Below are 11,089 nucleotides of genomic sequence, written 5' to 3' on the forward strand. Positions count from 1 at the left end.
AATAATAGAAGATTATTTAAAAATAAAATATACACATATATATATATATATATATATATATATATATTTATTTATTTATAAAATATAAAATATTTTAGATTTTTCTTATTAGGATATCTTGATTTCAATAGATTTCCCAATCAATAAAAATTTCTCTTAAATCATGCGTTTTTTGAAATATTGGTTACAACTTTCCTCAGTGTTTTATGCGACTCTCTCGACTCGCAAATTGAATCGAGAGCGAGCGGCGACCCGGGCCACGTTTAATCTGGCGTTTGTCTTCCAATCCCTGATCGCGCTGCACAGCGCAATTTCTGATACGTTACGTGGCGGCGCGTACGTGATGGTTCACCCGGTATGCAGGCAATAATTCTGGAGTTATATCACCTATCGGCCTAAGTATTAGGCGGCGGTCGATATAATGACGTATCTAAGGCGAAATGGGAGGGTACAGAGACGCCGCGGGAACCTACGTTATTACATGCTATTGGGAACTAATTTGAATCAATTTACTTTAGGTGGCCTCTCAGCGCGTTTTCTTAACTCGAGCCTCGCGTTTAGCGCGGACGTGTTGGCGGTGCCGCGATTCGCTTCAAAGGCCGGACTGCAAATCGACCTGTAAATCGTGACGCGAGAAAGTTGTCAGTATCCGGATGCTCGAGAAAATAGGAATTTTAATAAATATCGCAATGTGCATCAAATGATTTTTATAAAGTTGTTTTGTGGAATTGAAACTCCTTACTCACACTTAAAATCATAATGTTTTTAATATATGTTATATTATTGAATGAAAAAATATATATTAAATATTTCTTTTTCAAAATATATATTAAATATATATTAAATATTTCTGGAAAACCTAATATGATCTAAGATAACTGTATCTAAAGTTTGATGGTAAAATAAAATTATAATAAAAGGAATTTAATTTTGTAGAATAAAATCTTGATTAAATTTTGTTAAAGCTAATTTATTTTTCGTAAATTCTTTATCTGTCTTGTAATTTAGAATAATTTAATTTTTCATTTAAACGCGCAACGACTTAATTCTAAAACATAAAGACTTGGGATTGCAAATTTCATTTAAGGGGTGTGAGAATCAAAACAACCGTGAGATAGCGCGCGATAGAAACATGCTTTAGGAACGAATGGAGTGACGGAGCATCATAAAGTTCCGATTTTACACGCACGTCGATCTGATCTCTAATCCGTAGATTAGAGCTCCGTTGTGCGTTCGAGAAAAAAAATCGCGAGAGCGATTTCATTAAATTCGTTACGACTGCCCCCTCGTCGCGCTCTTACTGAATCGTAAATCCCACGATTGAAAGATTTACTGCCGTTAAATCGGGTTTTCTATTGCGTCGGTTGACTTATCGCGCGCTCACCCGGTATATATACCTTTCAATGTGCACGCGACTACGCACGGTCGTAGTCACAAAAATCATTTATAGACTTTATTGTTCTTTCTCGTATAATCGACAAGTATTAAACAATTTTAAATATTTTTCAATATCTTTATATAGCATTTGTAATTCTTCGAAATTGGAAAGCCTTATCATATCTTACAATTAGCATATAATGTCTTTATTTTCTCATATCATCGAATATTCGAATCTGGAAAATATTTAATTTTTGTACAAAATTGTGTAAATATTAAAAAATATTTTTATATTCGAATCTTGAAATTTTCACATTTTTAATTGAATTTATTTTTGCGATTTTGAAGCTTAAATTAATTTTACAATTTTAACTTTATATACAAATTTTATTTTGAATTTCTGTGATATGAAAATATCTCTGAATACTTTTAGCGAAATGTAATACGATCTTAAAGTATAATTAAACGATCTAGGATGCGCCGATGATATGAGTCAAGGGGTGCAAGTCGCCCTCTGCGTTCACAGTTAAATTCTCCACGGAGATTGGGATCACGGACAAATTCACCCCTCTTGCGATCTCTGCGACCGTAAATCATGGATTAAAACGGACGCGTGTGTAATTCGCAGCAGTTTTAACCGTAAACAGTTTAATCTCAGCCGCGAGTCTAAATCGGCCACGTCAAAACAAGAGATCTTTCACGCTCTTCTCTGAATAGAACTCTCGGTACAGAGAAATGCGTTTTCCACACCTTAAGAATCTTCGTTAAAAACTCTCCCCAGTATAATTGATACTGAAATAAGTATTTGTTAATATTGCTTCAATTGTAAAGTTAATAGTTTATAATGTGACAAAAATTTTATTTTACAATTTTACTCGATTGCTTGCCCTTTTACTTATATATGGTTCTTTATTGGATACGCGGATACACACATATTTCAAATAATAAAATATAACTATAAAATAAAAGAAAATAAAACGTATCACAATATCGGTTATACATATATATATATATATATATATATATATATATATATCTGTGAAATCTAGATAAATGTTCAAACGAATGCTATCAATAAGTATTCCACATTTTCAGATTTCGATTTGTTTATTTTTTCGAATATTTTTAACTTAAGACATCGATATATTATTATTTTCTATGTGATGCATCCTCGTTATAATAAATTTCAAGAAATTAAATCACGTGTTGAATTGTTGAAATTGAATTTCGCGCTTGACAGAGCTCGTTTTGCCGCACAATTGCGAAGATCATCGCAAAAAACGAGCACATTTCAATTTCGATACGTCAACGCGATTTGCTTGCGAGTAAAAGAGCATCTCGTGGCCTCGTCTAAGAGCACTAACGGCACGGAATAAAATTGACGAAATTTTTACGGCACGCGTCACCTGGCGCGGCAGTCGGAGCTATCTATAAGCGGTCGGGTTGTCTCATAAAGTAACTCGTAAGTTTATTACGATCGTTATTAGGCCGATACATAATACTCCGGCCATTTATTGCCACGATATTGGATTCGATATTGCCATCGCGGAAAAACATCTTCATCGTATGAGAGTTTGAGAACACCGCGAGTTGCGATGACATCGTTGAATCTTGCAAATGCTGCCATAAGTTTTTATTTAACAATCTTAAATACCTTATCATTTATCGGAGTTTTTTTATTGACTTATTAAGTCAACTTTAATCTAAGCATATAAATGACAAATATAAAAATTCGAAATAATATTCATAATATTGATTTAGTAATTTAATAAAGAAATATAATTTTTTAATCACAATATTTCAAACAAAAAATCATATTTATAATATTTTAATAATTTTTTAACAAGAAAAATTTCTATGTTACAAGAAACAGTACTTTTATAGCTTTTTTACATCAAAGAATTTGTGCGAAAAATTGTGAGTAAGGAAAGAGAGGGAAATAGTAAAAGAAAAAAATGTTATCGTATACACATGCATAACGAATGTTATTGCGATGCTAAAAGAACCATTGTCGTATGAAAGCGTTCGTTCAGGGGGTGTCACGAGCCACGCATGTTCCGTCTTTGGGCGACGAAGGGTGACTCCGAGTACGGGGTAAGGGTAGTTTCGCCTTTACCGTAAAGACGTCGCGCGAACCATTTCGTATGCCGCGCAACATGACAACATGCTGCGTTATCAGAATTATTGCTCACCGCCGCGTTTCTAACCAATACCAGGCTAATGCGGCGCGTTAACATTCGTGGGGTGCGCTTCGGATTCGCATCCCCGCAAGCTGTGGTCGGACTACACCACCGTATTGCTATCTTAAGGCCGATTCGCGCTTTCGAACTCGCAGGCTCATTTTATCATTTTTTTTTACACTGGAGTTTTCCCAAATGACACTTGTATATATGATGTTACAAAGACAATAACATCGCAACATTTATCATTATTTTTTCATTGATTTATCATTTCAGCCGTATTGCATAATGTTTATGTTAGAATAAAATATATTTTTTCTTTAATTATATCATTTAATACAATAAGCTTGTAAAGCGATTAACAAGCTATTTTGATTTGTGTATAAATCATGTATTAATCGATTGCCACAAAATTAATTATTTATGAAAAACATTTCGTTTAGATTAAATTAAGCAGATATTTATTAAGGAAACGGAATCAGATATTAAAAAAATTTTTTTATCGTAATTCAACCGCAAGTATGGATTGGGTTTTACTCTCTTCCATGTACCTTTCAGTATGTTTCATGTTCTCGTTTCTCTCTGCATATTGCCTCTCCGTGCACATACGCATATGTCGCCGAATATCCTACGATATACCGGATATTCCGTGTGGCGCGGGCGAAAAGGGATACGAGGGTTAAGAAGGGGTAGGTTGAGTAGCTCCCTCGTGCAGTCCTTTCAATTTATTATTCCAGTTCCACTAGCTAGATTCACGTGCCATCGTGGTGTATGTATCCTTGGCTCCTCGAATCTGCTGGTTCTACGATGTTAAGATTTTCGATTCCACGAATCGCAGATTTCACAGTTTTACTATTCGTAGCTATTTCTTGCAGAAAACTAGAATACTTTAAGACGCTATATTTTTTCAAAAATTTATTTTAAACTTTACATTCTATAAAATTTTACAAAGTCGAGATGTTAGAATTTTTGAAAGTTGAGCCTTATGTTATCTCCTTTTTTAGAATTCGAATATTTTAAGAATCTGGATCTTTAATATATTCCGAAATCTTGCGACTTTGATGTTTTAATCACAATTTGAGTATAGCATTGCATTTTCAATCCACATTGCTTTTTGTTCATCGAAACGCTTCGAGTACATCAGAAAGCTCGTTCGGCTATTATCATCATCCACCTCTTACTGTCTGTCCCATCGCCTCTTATTTCTCCCTCTCTCTGCTTCAAGCGATCGTAAACGCGGCGCGTCGCTTGGGGCCCTCTTCTGGAAATCCCCCCACGAGTGTATTTCGCCCACAAAAGCGCACCGCGTTATTTATACCGGTGGCCTACATCGCGTCTAAATTTGCATAAAAATTTCATACACCATTCTGCAGGTGCAGTCACTTAGCCTCGCAATTTCGGATCAAAGTCGGCGTCGTCTCTCTCAGCAACCGTAACGCGCGCTTTTACTCTCCTCCTCTCCCCTTCGAATAAAACACCCTTAAACAGCTCCACCCCGGTGGAAAGAGCCCCGTGGACCCGGAGTTATTTCGCGAGGCACCGTAAAAATTTGTGGGAATACTTTTCCGGAAAGGCGGTATGCGCGTCAGGACAGGGACGATTCTGCAGGACGCTCCCGGTCGCTATAAACATTATGGAGAATGGCTGTGCTAATAAATTAGATACCTCGCGCAATCGCCCTCTGAGTCTCCTTAGCTTAATCGATTCTCTCGTGTCCACGGGGCTTTCTTTTCTCTCTCACGATAATGCGAGCGCCAGCGACTCTGATAAAATCCTCGACGAGGGTGCAGATCTTCCACAGCTTCAATTTTAGTTTCCTTTAATCCTACACGATGTGGAACATTTTCTTCTACGTTATCTGCGTCATTATACCATAATAAACTTCTGTTTATTAGTGTTTTATAAACTAATTAGATTAGGGATCTTTATAGAAATTTTTATAACACGAACGTTTCATTTTTTTTCAACTTTCATAAATATCTTTATAATTTTATATGTAATTATTTTTCTGTACTTTTTAGAAAGATAAATAATAAGAATAAAATTGATATTATTTTTCATCCGGTTCGTCGAAAATATAATGCTATTTATTTTATTAGGAAATTAATAAAGATTCCATGATAGGAGTTTTTCCTGAATATTGAATCGTAATAAAAAAATTACTTTAATTAATACGAGAGAAGTTGATCCATCGAGATGACACGTCTCCATCTCTCCTTCGGCAGGAAGAGGACGAAGGACTCGCCGCGTATTCGTTCGTTTTCAACGGTCGATCATTAAATCCGTAAAAAGATCAAGGAACCGCCCACCTACCGGCCCGACACCGGCTTATGGAGCATCGGTACCAATTACTATACCCGGCGACCATTAAGCTCGCGTACGTACGTACACACCATGCGGCATTGGCGTAGTCTATCGCCTTTCCTGTTCGAATATTCTTGAGAATTGAAGGCGGGCGCGGTCCATATTCCGCACACCGGTCTCTATAATAGCTTGAATAATTTTAAGACGACCAAAGTATATTAAACGTCTAGACACGTTTGATTGATTGCGACAGGTCCGATAATCGAAAGAGGTTGTTGTTAAATTCTAATAATCGGTAGACTATATAATGTAACTTTGTCAGGATTAAATCGATATGATATATTCATAAAGCCGGGGTGTTCGAACAAGAGGATATGTCAATAGAATGACGGTTCATTAGGTGTCCAGACGGGAGGGATCAATTATTAGAATCGTAAATGATAAATTTCACACCTATTATATATTTTCGACGTTTAATCATTTACTGCCAATTCTATTAGAATCACAGAATTTAAAATAGAAGTAGTGATAGATAAAAAGGTCAACTTATCGAGCAATTATTAGAGTTGTTCTGTCAAATAAAATATTTATTTGACAGAACAACTCTAATAATTGCTCGATAAGTTGGCCTTTTCATCTATCACTAGTTGTATTTACAATATACGAGCGAAATTTTGTATCAATTGATTTTTAAAACAGAAGATATAAAAATGCTTCTAGATTTGGCAGAGAAAGAGAGAGATGTCTATATATACAATTTTTTATAGAGGTCCAAAAAGAAATCAAATTCGAATAAAACATATATTTGCAAAAATATTAAGTAAGAAGGGATTTAATTTGATCCATTTGATTTACCATATTCGGTCCGTTATTATAGCAAGAAATATTCTTAATTATTTCTCCACATATTTTGCAAAGTGTCATTTTAAAATTGTCACGAAAACATTTTCCAATTAGTCCGAATCTGTTTATGCCAAGCTTGCAAAAAAATTGAACTTTCAAGGAACCGCGAATTATTTCGACGCCAGTGGCTAAGTCGACACGTAGGCGGCCGGTGTGTACCACGTGCACGTCCACACATTGTATATGTATATATATATATATATGTGTGTGTGTGTGTGTGTATTCGCACGCTCGCGCAAATGTACATGCGTCTGCAATCTTTCACGTGGGTGTGAAGTCGCGCGTGTGTCGGCGGCCGTTCGCTCGTGCGAATGTGTGGTAAGAGAGAAGGCAAGAAGGTAGTAGCTCTCTCGTAGCCCAGGAAATCTATCCCGGCTCCCTTCTCGCCGCCATCGCGCGCCATACGACTTTCGCTTCACCGCCCTGTAATCATCGCGAGTCAGTGGCGGCGGCCGCTAATTATGTTTCATAACACTTCTTACCCCCACTCTAATATCCACTCCCTTAAGGGCAGCTCGTCATTTATTTACATCATATTCATCCCGGAGGATAACGCCGCTTCTCTGGATCTTTGTCCTCTCTCTCGCTCTCTCATTCCCCTCCTTTCGTTATGTTCTCTAACGTTCTCCAGCGTACTCTCTGTTCTCTCGACCGCGCCGAGACCGAGACAAAAAGCGGCCAATTTCGTGGCGAAATAATGCGCGAAACGCCGCTCGGGATCACCGAGGCGATGAGACGCGAAAAACTCGCTCGTTGCTGTCGGGAAAACATACGGCAAAAAAAAAAACAACGCGGCTTTTCCTTCGTCTTTCGTGATGGAATTTTGATTGAGGCGTGCTATGAGCTATAGTATGGATTTAAATTATCGCGACACACAAAGAAAAAAAATTTATACAAGACATTTATGTTTTATAACATAAAATTGTCCAAATGTTTTAATAAAATTAATATTTTAATCCTAATATAGGGGGGAGGGGGGGGAGGATACTTTTGTAGAAATTTTTATATCTGATAATTTTACTGTATAATAGTCTGATAAAAAGCATTAGAATAAATTGAATATAAAATTAAACATATAGAGAAAGAAAACTGTATATGATTAAACAAATCAAGATATGTACGCGAGTTTGTTGTCAAATAGCCGCCTAGTTGAAACGATGGCGAATCTTGCTAATAAAAAAAAACCCCTGCGAAAAGTTCGGAAAGTCTGGCAGCTGAGGCGACTTGGGGCAACCGCGACTTGATAGACGTTCGTGCCTCTCCGATTGATTCCGGGATTAGCTCAAAGGCTCTGGGTGCCAACTGCGATCGTTCCGTTCCTTTCGACTCCTCTTTCTCCTCCTTCTTCTTTCCACCCAACCTTCCCTAGCCTTCCATCCCTCGAGAATCTTCGAACAGACGCGCTGTATACCCGGCAAATTGGTGGCACTTCTGCGGTCGGGCGATTAAGTGGTTTCAAGCGGTATCCGCTAAGAAAATTGGCAAGGTGGAGAACGAATCAGCTTTTAATTAAGCCGCTGTCTTTTCGAGATGGTCGCCATGGCGACCAAGGGGGCAGCGAGGCGTACATCTTGTCTGCTGGCACAAAGGAAATCGAATTATATACTCGAATCTCGGTACGAATCTCGAAATCGTGCGCGCGAATAAGAAAAACAGATTTCTTGCTGTTATGTGCTAACTCTATCGCGCCAATAATAAAACTATAGAAATTTAGATTTATGAATTTTCGAGTTGTTAATGAAGCTTTTATATTTGCTTTGCTCTAATTTTTGTATTTTAAAACTTTAGATTTTTTTTTCATATTTGCTTGTTAAAATTTCTTGAATTTCCTTCAGATATTTTTTAACTGCTAATTTTTCTATTTAAAACTGTATATTATTTTTTCAATCATATAAATACGAACGTTTAATAGAGAGGATAAAAATTCTCTTTTAGACATGTTTCAATATTTATATAATTTTAGAGTAATTATGTATCAAAATCAAATATATTATTCGAAGTTTCTCTCTTTTCGTGCGTATAATATATTATTGAAAGGGATTTGACAATGAGGAAAATCAAAAAAATTAAAATTATTTTTGCAAAAAAATTTTCGCTCCTTATTATCATTATATATTTGTCTGTCCGAACGTGGTCGGCGACCATCAAAGGCTTCGTTGTTTGGCCCATTGCAAGCCGTCATGTGATCTTGTTTGGCCCTCTGTTTCGACTCGATCGTTGTTCTCTCGTTTTGTGATATTAAATATCGCGCTACGACTGCCACGTGGTCGGCATTATAAGCCGACGCAAACGCGCACGGCTGCGCCCGCCAAAACCGCAAGCCTAACCGAACCACTTTCGGAGTCGTCCGAGTTTCGTTGTATAACAGATGTCAATCATGCTCGAAGGATATGGACAATGGTCCTTTGTCACGACACGCTGCCTTCCCTCACGTCTTTACGAAATTGCTTTACAACCCCTAAACGCGCCATTTTATCGATTGCCGCCGTTTTCAACTCAATTGATTTTGACTCACAGCTATAAACTATATCATGGCAATACGCGCACAATATCTTATCAAAAAATATGAGAAACAAAATATTTATATTATATTAATAATTATTAATAATTAATATAGACATATACATATATATATTTTTATTTTAAAAAATAAAGAATTTTTTTTCTTTATTTTTTCGTACAAAAGAGCAGTGTAACACAGGTTTGCATTTATATTTGAAACTTTATTTGAAATAACGAGAAGCACCCGATTAATAAATTATTTCGTTGAAAAGCAGCCAATGCTTTTTGTAAAGGTCGATAGTATTATCTTGAGAGATAATGTTGCAAAAATACTCGAATACCGTAGTTAACTCGTGCGTCACGGTCGAGGGCAATAAAAACCGTAAGAAAAGGTAAAGAGCACTCTCCTTAATGACACGGACACGGTGCTTAATAGTACTGCTATTATTACTAAGCAACCATTGTTTTGCGCCGTTTTTCTTGTACTGATATTTCTACAAGACTTGATAAGAGTCGAACATTCACGATTATCAGGATACAAGTGACCATTTCTTAAGTTTTATTTGACTTAATTTATTTTATGATATACTTGCTATTGATTAATTGACATTCTTAAAGCATTTTAAATTTTAAAGTACTAAAACAACACAAAGCGTTCACCATTCTTTGATTTTATGTTAATGCTATTTTCAAAATAATAATATAGAGTATGTTTTAACTCGATTACTATTTTTTGACAGAAATCAGCTGATAACTGTCAAATATATTAATCGAGTTTAAAGTATTATTATATATATATATTATTTTAATTTTTAAAACATTTTAAAATTAAATTAACAAATTAACGCTTTAATGAGCTGATTTCTGTCAAAAATATTAATTAAGCAAAAATTTGCTAATTAAATTTTAAAATAATAATATATTATAAAAATTTAAATAGTAATATGTTGTAAATAATATGTTATTGCCTTATCTGCGATTAATATTTTTTGACAGATATCAGCTGATAATTGTCAAAAATATTAATCGAATTTCTAGTTTTGTTCTCTATAGTTTTAATATAAAATTACAACAACAATAGCGCGCGCTTATGTTGTTCTAATATATTAAATATTAAAATCGCTATTTAGAAAGAGAAAATGGCAAGAAGCAGGTAAAACTTTCTTAAAACACATATTAATGTATAATAATTAATCCGCGCAAAGTCATCGTTCGTAAATAATCATAATTCTTTTATTCCTATAGTTTAATAAAAAATCGTGGTTTGGGAGATGCGTTGTGATCCGCATATATTGATATTGATTTTCTTGATCTAAAAACCTCGTAGATTCAACACGCGGAATCTTTTTCTATTTCTTTGCGTGCATTCCTCTCTAATTCCTTAAAAGACATGCTCGAGTGAGCATTGCGCGGCTTTGATTAAATTCAATACATATAGATAAAATCTAAAAAAGATATGCCGACACTTTTTTCATAGTTTTCACAATTTCAGTTGTCGCACATTGCATCTCAAGGTATGAAACTACATGTAGAGCTGTCATCCAGTTTCTTATCGCGGTGATTTATGTCTTAATTCAGTTACTCGTACTTTCATTCACGTGGTTACTCACATACGCGATTTTAACGTCAGTGTTGCGAGCATTGATGTTTCGTTTTTTCCATTCACATTCTTTTCGTACGCCTTTCGAGTTCTTCTCGCGTTATTTTTATCGATTATTAATATAAATTATATACATAATATTAGAATCTAATAATATGTTGTAAATAATATGTTACAATGCCTTACCTGCGATTGATATTTTTTGACAGAAATCAGCTGATAA

The sequence above is a fragment of the Nylanderia fulva genome, unplaced genomic scaffold (assembly GCF_048542155.1).
Source record: "Nylanderia fulva isolate GAGA-0341 unplaced genomic scaffold, ASM4854215v1 Scaffold35, whole genome shotgun sequence".
NCBI classification, from domain to species: Eukaryota; Metazoa; Arthropoda; class Insecta; order Hymenoptera; family Formicidae; genus Nylanderia; species Nylanderia fulva.